General features: G+C 40.1%; 1 protein-coding gene across 6 annotated transcripts in view; it reads right to left on the reverse strand.

Annotated features, from left to right (window-relative positions):
* The window catches only part of LOC133422991 (RNA-binding Raly-like protein), a 175847-nt gene that overhangs the window by 138735 nt on the left and 23475 nt on the right, over positions 1-13637 (reverse strand). The gene's annotated exons all lie outside the window — the stretch shown is intronic.

The raw sequence follows: 13637 nt of genomic DNA on the forward strand, positions 1-13637 counted from the left end.
ATCCCTCATATGTTTGGAAGGGCAAAGCCGGTATCTGTATATTTACTGTGATGACATATGTTTATAGCTAATTAGTTTAAAGACTACACCGTGTGGACACAGCTGGCCTCTAAAGCTCGCTAATTAACTCGTTTGTCTAGTCCGCTCTCAAACCAAACTGTATGACTGACGTGTTATGGTTTGCAGAGAATGAAGGTGTTGTAACAATTATCCTTTTACAACCTGGAGCTTGTCAGCCAAACAGGCTCCACAAAGTCACTGCAGCAGCTGTTGATTGGGATATATATCATGTAATCCCCTGCCGCAAACTTTTTTATTTCCCATTTTTGGCAGGCGCATTGCTTGCGCTTACGAACAAATACAGTATGATGAGATAGCGAGCTGTTCATCTCCTCTTTATGCCATAAAAAAGTTAACCTACTAATTTGTTCATTCATTTGCTTGAAAGCTTTTTTTTTTGTCTGTAGGGACTAACATCAAAAAAACCCTCACATGATACAACCTTGGCACTTTTATCAGGGGCACCTAAGTGTGAAAATATGTAAATCAATAAGAGGTTAATATTTGCAGGGTATTGTAACATCACTGACCCAGATCAAAACAAAATCATCTAGCTTGTCCAGCTTTAATGACTCACAGTTTTACGTTTTGGTGCATTTTTGTACCTCTGAAGTGGCAGTGCAGAGCTGCACCCCAAGGAAGAAGGCTATGGATTTGAGTAAAATGCTAGCCCCCCTCTCCCCCAACACTCCAGCTGTTGTTAACAGAGTTGAGATAACATAGACATAAGAAAGTTTTTATACTGAAAGCATATAGTATTTTGGTCAAAAAATGTTAGACATTTCATGAAGACCTCATGAAAAAGTATCGTTTGAAAGGGGGTATACGTCTCCTTTAAAGCATAGTGTCTATGTCTGGTGCAACAAAAAAAGCCAAAGAAATGTATAGCATTCTTTTATAGATGTTGTAATCTTTCAGAAAAAGTTAAAGCGCAATAACAAAGCTTCAGACGAGGAAAAATAAGTAGTTCAGTTTGGCTTGAAGAAAAAGGCTTACTGTACAGCAAGAGATGTTCTCCAGAATTTAAACAAGACGCCAGGATTGAGTAGCCTGGCCTTCTGTACATGCTGACTTTGTGAAAGTTCAAGAGAGAAGGCTCGATGTAGTCGAGTCTTACATGAGCTTCCAAATGCAGAAATTTCTAACAGCAAAAATGGTTGCAGAACTGCTAATCACGTCTTCACTGTCATTGACCAGCATTCCTACTTTGATGCCTCGTTTTATTTGTGCTAGTCTTGCTTGTGCCGTTTGTTGCTTGTATGCCTATCCAATGCAGTCCAGAGCCAGTTTCTTCTATTTCCGTTTGTACTGTTTCTTGGAAATCAGATCTAAAGGACCCAGACAAATACTTTGTATCAAAGGGGGGAATAGTAAGGATGGTAGACCAGGAAAGACTTAGGCCAAGAAGCCTCACTCCACTTAGAGAAGTCACGAGTGTTGGAGAACAGCTGTAGCAATTTATTTTTGTAATTCTCTGTTATAGGATCATCTACGATAGGAGCTTATGAATATTTATGAGCCATGCCAAACAACAGGATATGCAATTACCATTACACACAAGAGTACACAATGGCTGCAATCAAGCCACTTCTGTCTGTCTGCCAGTCAACCCAGAGAAAGGTTAAGCTTTCCTCCTACTTTGCTAATCTCTGCTGACCTTTCCCTTTTTGATATCTTTAACCAAGTTAACTTTCTCCAAATTTCTAGACACTTATTAAATCACTCAAAACACAATCCACTAAAGGGCTGTCTAAAAATAAACAGGCTCCTGATGCTGTCTGCACAGCACTCCAACAGTCCTGTAGAAAAAAGAAGCCCCTTGACATGTTCCTCTGAAGAGTGTTGCCTAGATAAGATGATGACACATCCTGACACGTTACCGTGACGCTGGCAAACATCCAAAGCAAGAGACGAGACTTGAAAGCTCAACAAGGCCACTGAAAACCATCTTGAGAGTATACGTGGGGGATTTCTGTTGCTTCTGATGCGTTGAGCTTTCATTTGAGAGAGCATGATTCAGTACTGCTTGAAAACGTTAGCTCACTAAGGAGGCAGTTTGTTGGGAACATGACGGACGGCTCGGGTTACAAATGTGGGCTGCAGAGCTGCCATTCCTAATTAGAACTGTAAGAAAATGCACATAAAGTGAATATTCGTTTTGTCTGTTTTTGAGAGGCTGAACGTTGCTGCATAAGTGTATGCAAAAGTATTCTGCTTTTGTGGAGCATAAACATAATTGGAGTGGGCATGCATTTACATATTATAAGACTGCAAATCTCTACGCATTTTCCACCACCGGAGTCATAATTCCACACTACATTCCTGTCACATTTACCTTCTGCATTGTCACATACACTGAATAGTGGATTTCACACTTAATTCACCATTACGCTTCGTTAAAAGACTTGCTTTTTTAATCATGGTAATTGTGGGTTGCTGCTTTCGATGGATGGCGCTGCTAGAGGAGTGAGTCAAATTGCTGCCATGATTCAGTGTATGTTGACAGAAAATCAGCTGTCTATTCTGCAAATAAAGCAGACTTTGTCACACAGTTTGGCCTCATTAATATGCATATTTGTGCACCAAGCTGAGTCAAAGTCTACAGCAATCTTCTAATTGTTTGCACGTTTGCTGGCAGCATCGAACGATCCATACAATCAACTACACAGCCCAAATATCAAAACCCCCCAACAAGTGAATTTAATGATCGTGTTCAAGGCCTGCCACCTCCCCAACCCAGTACCAGCCTCCCAGAGCAAGATGTTGAGCCTGAAACGCATGGACCAAGCCTCTGGAACAATTAACTGATCACAAATAAACCAAAGCCACAGTACGACAGGAAACTGCACAAGATTAGGCAGGTAGATACATTATTGGTACACGTTTGTGTTAATTCTCGGTTAGTAGAGCCCCAGAAAACATTTTGACTTAAAGGAGCTTGAGGCTCCTTTTAAGAAATGAGACTCTCTAGCGCCACCCTTCGCCACGATGGCCGTTGGGGGTACTGCAGCCAACAGTGAAGCCGGCACGGGAGAACGGGGAGAACACACATGCAGCGTCATGTGACGTCACATCCGCAGGACAGCGCGGGAAATTCGGGACCGAATTGCAGCACATTTTGCAGCACACAGCCTGTTCAAGGCAACGGAGAGATACACTAGAGGGCTCATTCTTTTGGGTTTGGAACGCTTCACCTGACATTATTACTAGAAAACTTAAAACGTATACGAATTGTTTTCATAAATCCTGCCACAATCCGGCCTCAAGCTCCTTTAAACAAAAAGTAACACACAGAAATGATCATATGTATTCAAGGAAGATACTAGGAGCTAAGAAAACACAGAACTGATGTAAATTCAAGACTGGGAAGTACAGCTCTACATGATGAAGGCAAAGCCAATTCCAGCAGCCTCTCTGGCACATGCCAGACCTTCTCTTGGCCAGATTACTGCCTTGGTTAAAATGACAGTTGGTTTAGTGGCCACAGGCCTCTCAGGAATTATAATGACCCTCCAGCTTGTTTTAAGTATTCCTTCACAGCAAAGTCCACCCCTACACCATGGCACATATGACGGTGTCATTATAAGACTTGTACCAGCTCTGATGATAAACTGACAATGATAATTAATTAAAATCAGGTGTGTTGATGCACAGAAACATCTAAAACATGCAGGACAGTGTGTTGAGGACCAGGGGTGAAGACCACCGATCCAGAAGCAGTCCGGCTGGTGTCCTCCAGTTAGCAACCGCTAATGGGAGAGAAGACGGCTGCTTCATCTAAGCTTCAACGCCAAACGCTTCCAGGTAAACCCAAAACCTGTCGCACCTGTGTCTGAGAAAAGTTAACAGCACCACACACCATATTATGTTTAATAAAATAATTTGATAATTTTATCAAATGTGGTAATTCATCCATAAGTGATGTGAAACCCTTATGGAGGCCAAATTCTGATTGTGATTGGAGATTGACTCAATTTTGGAGCCCCTACTGGTATGTTGACAAAGTGCAACTAACCTTCCTGTCATTCAACAACTTAAAAATATATCTACCAATGTTTAAGGTACAATTTTTTACAACAAAGTAACTTTTCCTGAAGAAAATTGAATTGCAAGATCACCAAAACCAACTGGAGGTAATTTTAATTGCTTATTTTTCACTGCCCCTGGCTGTTGCTCCTCTCCCCCTTCACCCTCTCTATAATTTATAGGTGCCCTTCTTCCATCTCGGATAAATAAGGAAGGCCGTCAAGTTGAAATTGTCAAAATAAATATAGCCTTAAATATTCATCCCACATTCACAAAAAGCCCAATTTCTGTAGGCATCCTGTCCATAATGTTGTCAGACACAGCTGTTGATGTCACTGTTGTTACGTTATTACTTGCAAAATAATTTGTACTTACTTAAATTTTTGGCTCAAAAATATGAAAAAAGAGACTGAAAAATATATAATGTACAGGAAAAATATACCTGTTTGTTGTCCTGCAGTTTTCCACCTGTGCTTTCCTCACTTCAACCGTGACCAGCAGTCTTTTATAAGCCGAAAGCGTAGAGATATCCCATAATGCCCTAGGACTGAATGCGACTATCAGAATTATGTTAATATATTTCGGTATGGAGTGTTTTCTCCTAAGGGTGAGGTGACCTTCTTTGCTTCCTGTAACTTAACCTCGGTAGCTGAACATGGGCAGAATGAGCTATAAAGGTGCAGGTCAGCAGCTTCAGTTTATGTTCAAACATGAATGTGGAAAGCAGTTTGGAGTGTGCTGTCGGGATTTTCACCGCAGCAATCTCTGCAGTTGCCTGAAAATGCTGCAGAAGAATAAAAGCTTCCAGCGAGCAGCAGGGAAAGACCTGGTTGGTAAAAGTGTTGTCAGGAGAGCAGCCTGAACATAAGAAAGGTTATGGTACCTCGGATAAAAACCAGTGGCCCATTCTTGACTACAACAGCAGGAGACCATGCTGGGTGACACTCCTGCCAGCCAGTAACAAAAATGAATGCTGCAGTTGGCAAGATCTGACAAAAACTGGCCACTTTCATGAAAATCGGCAGGAGTCTCAGTCCGGCAGCATGACTGCACTGATCCAAAAAAAGAGAAAGAGGTGAAAGAGAAACGTTTTCCTAGCACAGGAGTGATGGTTTAAATGTTTCAACTGGCTCTCTTAGTACACTTGCTGACGTGCAACTCTTTATGGCCATGTATATGATCTTCCAATGGCTACTTTCAGAAGAGATTCTTATGAGGCGTGATGAACATCATGGATGTGCAGAGGACTGCTGAGCAGAACTTGTATCCTTGTCATCTGAAACTAATGCTAATTTTAGAGCAATGGGAGAATCAATAGAGCTGTTGGAGTTTTATACAAATAATATTCAAATTTCTATGTGTCAACATGATATTTGATGTCTTGGATCAATTTAGTAGATGTTGCTTGTTGCTTGGGCAAATGTTTAATGCTTCTTTTGGCAGAATATACACACAAAAAAATCCCTAAAAGCACAACAGATTCCAACTCATCATGCGGTTTTCTCTTAAAATGTTGATGTGAGCCATTTTTTTGCCAGAGCAGCGTTATCGCCATCCTCTTCCCACATTCTTCCTCTGGCAGCAGTTCACTGTTTTTTTTTTTGCTCTCTATTTATTAAAACTACAAAAGAGACACTATGAAGTAATGCACTGCAAATGCTAAGGAAAATATGAAAGCATTAAAAAAAATGTCTTGAAATTAATAGTAAAAGTACGGTATTATGTCATCTATAATTGTATCAGTTTCTTACTTATGCATGCATCATTATTGTTAGTTGAAGAAAATATTCATCTCATTTTATCATAGATTCATCAGTTTTTTTGTGTTTGTTTATTTGTTTCTTTTTAACATCAGTCACTATTCTTTCCACCTGATTTATCTAGTAGTAGGAACCACATTTCAGATTCATTTGGTTGAGTAAGATAATGCAAGCACAAGGTGAACCCTGGAGAGAAACCCAAGCTGAGTTTGTTCCAACCATTCACTGAAAAGAGGAGGGTTTGAGCTCGTGATGGGGAGCACTGGAGGGAAACCGGGGAAGGAGCCGGCTCGTCCAGTTTTGTTCAAATATTAACAGCTGTGATGTCATCCATTCATTGAGCACCCCGTCTTTAAGTACCTGGCAGTGTTTTCCAGCAAGCTGTGTATTTACAACATTTGTGTTTCACCAATGTTTGTATTGTTGTCTTATTCCTCTGCTGTTATGTTTTGAAGCTGAATGAATTTACATTCTATATTCAAATCGGATCAAACTTGTGATTATTGTTTTTTTTGTTGTCATTCAAGTTCTTTTTTATTTGCTATTTGATGTAAAGCACATCGATTGGCATCTGGCTCTTGTAAGGTGCTATATTAAAAGAGGCTGATTGATTGCTTTCTTAAAATGATGTTTTTGTTTCAATATTTACCTGAGAACATTGTGAATCAACATGATTGAACATAAAAAATGACATTGACATATGTTTTGGGTTATATTTATTACAATATGAACTCATCTTACAATCCAAGATCTAACATTCTAACATACACACAGATATTTAATTTCCATGTCATTTTGCAGCTGGTGTGGAAGCTTTTGTAAAGCATTGCCACTAAACTGCCTCTTCTTCATTATAATCACGTTCATCTCAAATGAGGATAAAATCAGAGCCAACTCGTCACCCAGATTGAAACAAGCCATTAAAATACAGTTTTGACTTTTACTTTTGAATCTACAGTAACTGGAGAGAAAAAGCCCAAAGAATGTGACAGTCTTCCTTACTTATACTGCACATCCTGCAGTTTGACATGTATGTACGAGTGCATGTGCGCACATCACGATGTTGCTGCTTGAATAATACATCGTACAGCTCCAGTTCCACTGTTTCATATCTGATGTTGCCAAGATCTGTTGTGTGGAAATCAAAGAGTGGCAAAGCTGCGTCCTCGACAAAGAGAGCGGGGAATCAGCTTAGATGACGGCAGAGCCAGAGGCTGAGTGAGACAGGCAGTGACAGAGGGGTAGTTTCTCATGTGCTTAAACCGAAATGGATGGAGTTAAATTGGTTGCTGCTTTGCCCATCTGCTGCAACAGCTGGTGAAGCCCTGACTTGAAAGACACTAAGAAAAAGAAAAGTGAGAAATAAAGCCTATGGGCAGCACATATCTCTGCAAAGAAACTTCATACTTTCATAATAAAATGAATAAAATAAAAAAGTAGTGTGACTGTAGAGACTGCTTGAATTGGTTCACTTTGAAATGTTACTGTTGGATAAATCTAGAGAGTAAAGGTTCCTACACTGAACCAAATCACAATCAGAATGACACTAGTGAACACGAGATTTATGTCAGCTGAGGTCCTGCATTAGAGCCAACATGGAGAGTTGACTTGGCATCAGAGAAAAGAAAGCAACAGATAGTAAAATAATAAGTCTGAAAAAGAGTTGGCAGGGGAACTCAATTACTGGATGAACAAACAAAGCAGCAGTCGTTCTGGAGACTTCTAGTGTGATCTATGAGGGTGGAGAGTTGAGGAAGCTGTAGGAATGAGAGAGAGAGAGAATGAAGACAACGTGACAAGAGACGTGAGAAAATGACGGGCAAAATAAGTGCAGGACGAAGTATTCTAAATCAGCTTGAGGGGTTGAATATTTGTCACAGTGATTCTTTAGTTTCACAGTGTTGGAAACCAGAGTTTGCTCCTCATTCCTGTCCAAAAACAGTCCGTGTTCTTGGCTGGATCACAATCTAGCAGATTTATTAATGTTACTGCTGGCTCCAGCTGTGCGTTTCACAAAAACATTTCAGACCGCTCCGTAGCGTCAGACTGCTTGAAACTGTCTTCTCTGAACAGTTGACCTCGCTGGTGCCAGTTTAAGTTTAACAGAAATAAAGAATGACGTATTTGGTCAGTGTTTATTCATAGACTAACTGTGAACTCAGACCTGTGTTTCTATGGTAACACTCAGTGGTGACGGCTGATAAAAAAAAACAAAAAAAAAAAAATGGAAAAACATGTCACATAGTAGACTTCTTTGTCATACCGATGGTTCATCTCGGCAGCATTTTCCAATTCAATTATGCTGTAAGCACCATGGTGACGTGAGAACTTCAACATGTTTGGGTAAAGTTTTAATATAAAGATACAGCATGCATCAGTTATTCAAATCTTAGTTATGCACCTGCATGGGTCATCAGTCTTTAGGTTCACAGAGCCATACCAATCATGCAGGCACATATATGCATGCTTTTAGACAATGGAAAAAGGTAACTTGGGAATACACACGCACACATGCGCACACACGCACAACAAAATGTAAAGCAGTAGTTTTAGAGGAAATGTTTCACTATTGTTTTTTTTCTTTTCATTGTTGTTGTTTTTAATCCTCATCATTTGTGCTAAAAGGTCATAAATAGACTTCTTGATGTACTCATTATAGATATCCATTACACAATTATGAGAAAATTACATTGGTTTGGTGCCAGAAAAGACAGCACATGTATATTGAAATGCATTAAACTCATTAAAGCAAAAATAATGTGAAAAACATCAAAAGTCATTCCAAATAACAATGTACCTGATTCACAACACAACTGGCCTTCATCTTCCACAGGCTGGTGTTTGTGTAGCTGATTCAATTACTGTGAAGTAGTTTACTGCAGCAGATGGACATACAGATGAGTTGCAGCTCACATCAAAGCACATAAATACGCTCTTATTAATTATTACGTGCATGTTTTTGGAAAGACAAGAACGAAAGATGCACCTTCCCAACACTTCTGCTGTGTTACCCAAAATGAAGCATGTTTGAGATGTCCTGCATTGTTATGGACACAAGCTCAGGGACTCATTCTAGCAAATAAAGAGACATGGTCGTTGCTTAAAGGTTGTGGTGGACATATTGGAAAAGTTTGCGTTGGAGAATTTGGAAAAAATCAAATATTAAGAGTAGGGATGGGAATTGTTAAGAATTTACCGATTTGGTTCCTTATTGATTCTCATCCAGTTATATACAGTACAAATTACTTTGGTTACATTAACACTTTAATTTCAACAATGCAGCAATATTCTGTACTCAAATTCATCTAATTCATAGTTGGATTAAGCTGAAAAACAGGAACATTTATTCAACCAAATGAACATTGTGATTAATACAATCACAATGATCAACTTTTGGACTTTAACAGATTTAATGCAGAAAGATTTTCAGTGTTGGAACTATTTCCCCCCTGTAATGTGATCTGCACCTGTTGCAACCAAACATAAACCATCTCACTTCACTTCTGTAATGGTGCTCATGCAGGACTACGGTTCGCTGCAGTTCCTCGACTGACCGCTAGAGGGCGGCTGCAAAAGCGAGTCCATCTCAGGCCCCCGGTCTCCCACTCAGCAGGCACGCCGATTTTTCCCAGTGGCCAGCCGCAGTACTGCAACAAGAAATCCCATGGGGCCCAAAAAGCTTTTTTCCAATAGACCGCAATAGTAAAAGAGAAGCCTCTAAAACTGTTCACAGGACACCTCCAGGTGTAATCACCGGCAATTACTAATCTTTGTATTCTATATTTTTAAGTCATGGACTTTATATCCGTCAAAAATGTTTTCTAACGGCCAGAAAAGTCAATGAAAAGTCTCTTTCTGGGCGTGACGTCACGGCTGTGTCCGTGCACTCCATGGATGTATTATATTAATATATATTATATAATTATATTATATTAATACATGAATAATATATTTAATAATATACATGTAATAATATACATTAATTAATATATCATATTAATACATATTAATACTCGCGTCATTGCCCCGGGGCATGATGGGAGGCCCCAGAGCATCATGGGAGGTGACTCAACTGTGCATGCTCTATGGGCCCCACAATGCGGTCGTAAACCCGGAAGTCAGGAACCTTTTCGGCGTATGCGCCAGGTGAGCAACTTCCATTGAAATGAACGGCGGCCATTTTTCTGTCCGGTATCCAGTTAATTTTATACATCCATGGTCCATCTCCATTGACCTCCATGTAAAATGTCCCACTTTAGAGCAGAAATAATCATATTTACAGCCTGGTTCAAAAACTGCTTGGATTGGTTTGTACCATGCCTGGAGCTTATATCACAGCATTAAATCTATTTCCAATATGATTGTTTGGCAGTCGGCTCAGACAATCGCTGGCCGTTATCATTTCCTTATCTGTCGAGCTTCAGCCCTTCGTGAAGAAACTATCCGTTTATACAAACCCAGCATCAGGTAAACGGGACGGCCATTTTTTATTTCACTCTCAAGTCAATATATCAAACAGTGTATCCCGCTGTAAAAGAGGGCAGATCTGCAGATATGTCAGCGGAGTTTGGGTGAAGTAGCTGTGAGCAAAGCTAACTATGATTGATGTGCAATGGGTCCATTCCAGAGGGCTTGCTGAGTGACATGGCTGTGCTCTGTATAAAGGAAAACAGGCTTCAAAACTCAAAACTGGTCCTCAGAAACCAAAGGGTCATGTGACCGAATGCTTCATCCATTGTAATATACAGTCTAAGGTTGCACCTGACCCTAGTATCCTGTCCTTTTTTGTGAAATATAACTAAACTTTGGTGCGTTTCTGCCTCCACACCATGTTGGAAACATTCTGAGCATGTACATGAAGTCATTATGCAAAAGCGTCAGACGTTGGCAGATCCTATAAGGGTAATCGTTAGGCAGACGGGTTAACGATTCCACAGAATTGACTACTGGGAACTGGTTTTGTTTGAGATCCGGTTCTTGATTCCCATCCCTAATTAACAGTGAGATTCTGAAAAACACTACAACTCCTTTCGTTCAGAAGTGCCCCTGAAGCCACACCACCAAAGTGCACAAAAGCCAATGTTCTGATCGTCTCCATCACAATTATTAGCCAGTGTTTTTAGAGCACTCTTACATATAACAATTTTGTTTTGGTGAAATAGCATTTAATTATTTTTCTGCTATCAGTGTGTGAAAAGAATTTCATGCCATTTGAAAAAAAAATAATTCAGAGACAGATCTCTTTCCCAACCTTCAATGTCAATGTTAGTTAACTGGATGTGCACACGGCAACCAGTCAGAAAGTCAGAAAGTGAGAATATCATCAACCTCACTGCATTGGGTTCCTGAGATGCTTCCAAAATTTTTTCAGCCTGTTACAAAATAAAGAAATCACAGAGACATAAAACCTTGGAGAATAATAGAAGTTTTTACACAGAATTCCTGTCAGAAATCTTATATCATTCTGCACACACTTGTCTGTCCTTGCTGTTCCTTCACACATTTGCATCTTAGATTGCTTTCATTCTCTTTGCTTAGAATTAATTGGAAAGTAAAATTGCCTTTCAGATTGTTTCAACTTGCATTGACTGACCTAATTAGTTCAATGATTGCACTCGCCAGGAGGAGATCCATGCCTAAATGATGTGGCTAATTTGAATGAATATTTCAAAACCATGTCTGCCATTAATGACATTTTCATTGGTAATCTGTCTGCTTGATTACATTATTATGTTTGCATTCCCCGATGTCGTCACCGACAGGTGTCTCTTAGTGAAAGATAAACCCCTACAGATGTAGAAACTCCACCTTAGACGGAGCTGTCGATCTCCCGCAGCTTCAGACTTTACATGTATTCCTGTCAGATGCGTTCTCCCTCATCCACTGACTTTTCATAAACTGACAGAAATGGATTTTCTTATTTTAGATACGTCCTATGGCTCTAAAAGGCATGACAAAATAATACAAGATGAAACAGAATAAATAGAAAATCTCTGATATTTTTCAGTTATCTGGTCAAAACTATTTCAGAGACTTGTGTCAAATATTTGGAGAGATAAGCCTCAGAAAGATATATTTTAGGTGTTAAAATAACTCTTAGTATTACAGAATTGTTTACATTTTTGTCAGGGATACCAATAGCACATGATTTTTACTTGGAATATAGATTTGCAGGAAAATTGCCATTAATATCAGGCAAGAGGGCAATATGTGTAAGTATTGTCAGAGGCTTAAGACAAACTGAGGTAGTCAAAACCTTCTAAGGTATTTTTTTCTGAACAAAAAAACTGTACAGGATTGTTCTTCCCTATGCTGCTATTTTCTCATAAGTCTGTACAAGTCGACTACCGATGTCCCTCCTGTCAATATATGCTAAAAGAGGGGGAGTCTACGGCCTCTGCTTTTAAAACTTACCTATTTTGTGATAAATATCCAGTGTTATGGTTGTTTCAGAGGCCATGGCCCACTTTAGTCTATTTGCCAGCCTATAGAGCCCTATTGTGAACCCGGAAATGTTGAGTACCCCAAAGGTTTATGTTAGAAATGTACAGTATAGGTCCCCAGCATTTAGAAACTGCCGGATGCTAACTTGCATATCTTGGGCAATTAGCATAATTGCCATAATTAGCAACAATTAGCATACTCACATATATGGACAATATTTCAGCAATTGCTTGGCCAATTTGGACAATATTGGAGTGGTTTTGGGGGTTATTGATGATGCTGAATCCATTTCTGACATTTTCAGAATTCAAAATGGCAGTTTCAACCAGAAGTGGCCATATTTCAACTCAACACTTTCAATTTCAACTCCCGATTTTGATTAATTTTAGCCGATTTTGAGGTTATTGATACATTTGACTTACATTTCAGAATCAAGAGAGCTAACCCTAACCCTAACCCTCTAAATGTGATGAGCGACAGGATGACTGGGCTAGGGTAGTGGAGCTACGGGTGAATGGCGTCCTGGACCTGCCTGCAACTGATGCCCAGTATCACACCACGTGCTACAATGATTTTAGGAAGGCGCCTATTGACTCAAGTGCAAGTGTTAGTTATAAACCAGTTGATAGCTGCTTAGCTGCTGTCATTGACCACATGAATGCAAACAAGTCGGTGACCTGGACTGTGTCAGAGTTACACGATGTGTATGAAGCTAATTCGGGGGACCTCTGCAGGAAGCAGATGCTATCCAACTTGTGTGATTATTATGGTGACACTGTAGTTGTACTGAGGGTTGAAGGGTGCCTAACTATTGTTGGCTTTAGACAGTGCGTTGGTAAGTCACTCAAACTAGTAAAACAAGCTGAAACCTCTAGTGATGATGATGATGTCACCAAGCTTGTTAGGAGAGTGCGGGCGGAGGTCCGGAATATTCCCTTGCCCTGTGAATATGACCTTGGCAGCTTCCGACATGACAAGGTCATACAAGACACAAGTCCAACCCTCCTCAAGCTTGTCTCCAGTCTCATGTCCAAGGAAGGAAAGGTGACTAAACCATCACTTACACTTGCTCAATGCATCCAGCAGCACATCAGTAGGAGCTGGAATCAGACAACTCTGGGGCTTGCTGTGAAACTCAACCATAAGCATGGTAGCTCAGAACTGGTTCAGAACCTAAATGAGCATGGCATTGTCACTACCTATGATGAAGTCCTACGGTTCCGGAAGTCAGCTGCCAAATATGCTTCTGAGGACCCAGATATGTACCTGCGCGCAGTTGGCCTAGAGAAACGCATCGGCCCTATCCACAGTTGGGGTGATAATTTTGATCTTGTCGTCTTCACACCC

This window comes from Cololabis saira, chromosome 22 (assembly GCF_033807715.1).
Source record: "Cololabis saira isolate AMF1-May2022 chromosome 22, fColSai1.1, whole genome shotgun sequence".
Classification (NCBI taxonomy): Eukaryota; Metazoa; Chordata; class Actinopteri; order Beloniformes; family Belonidae; genus Cololabis; species Cololabis saira.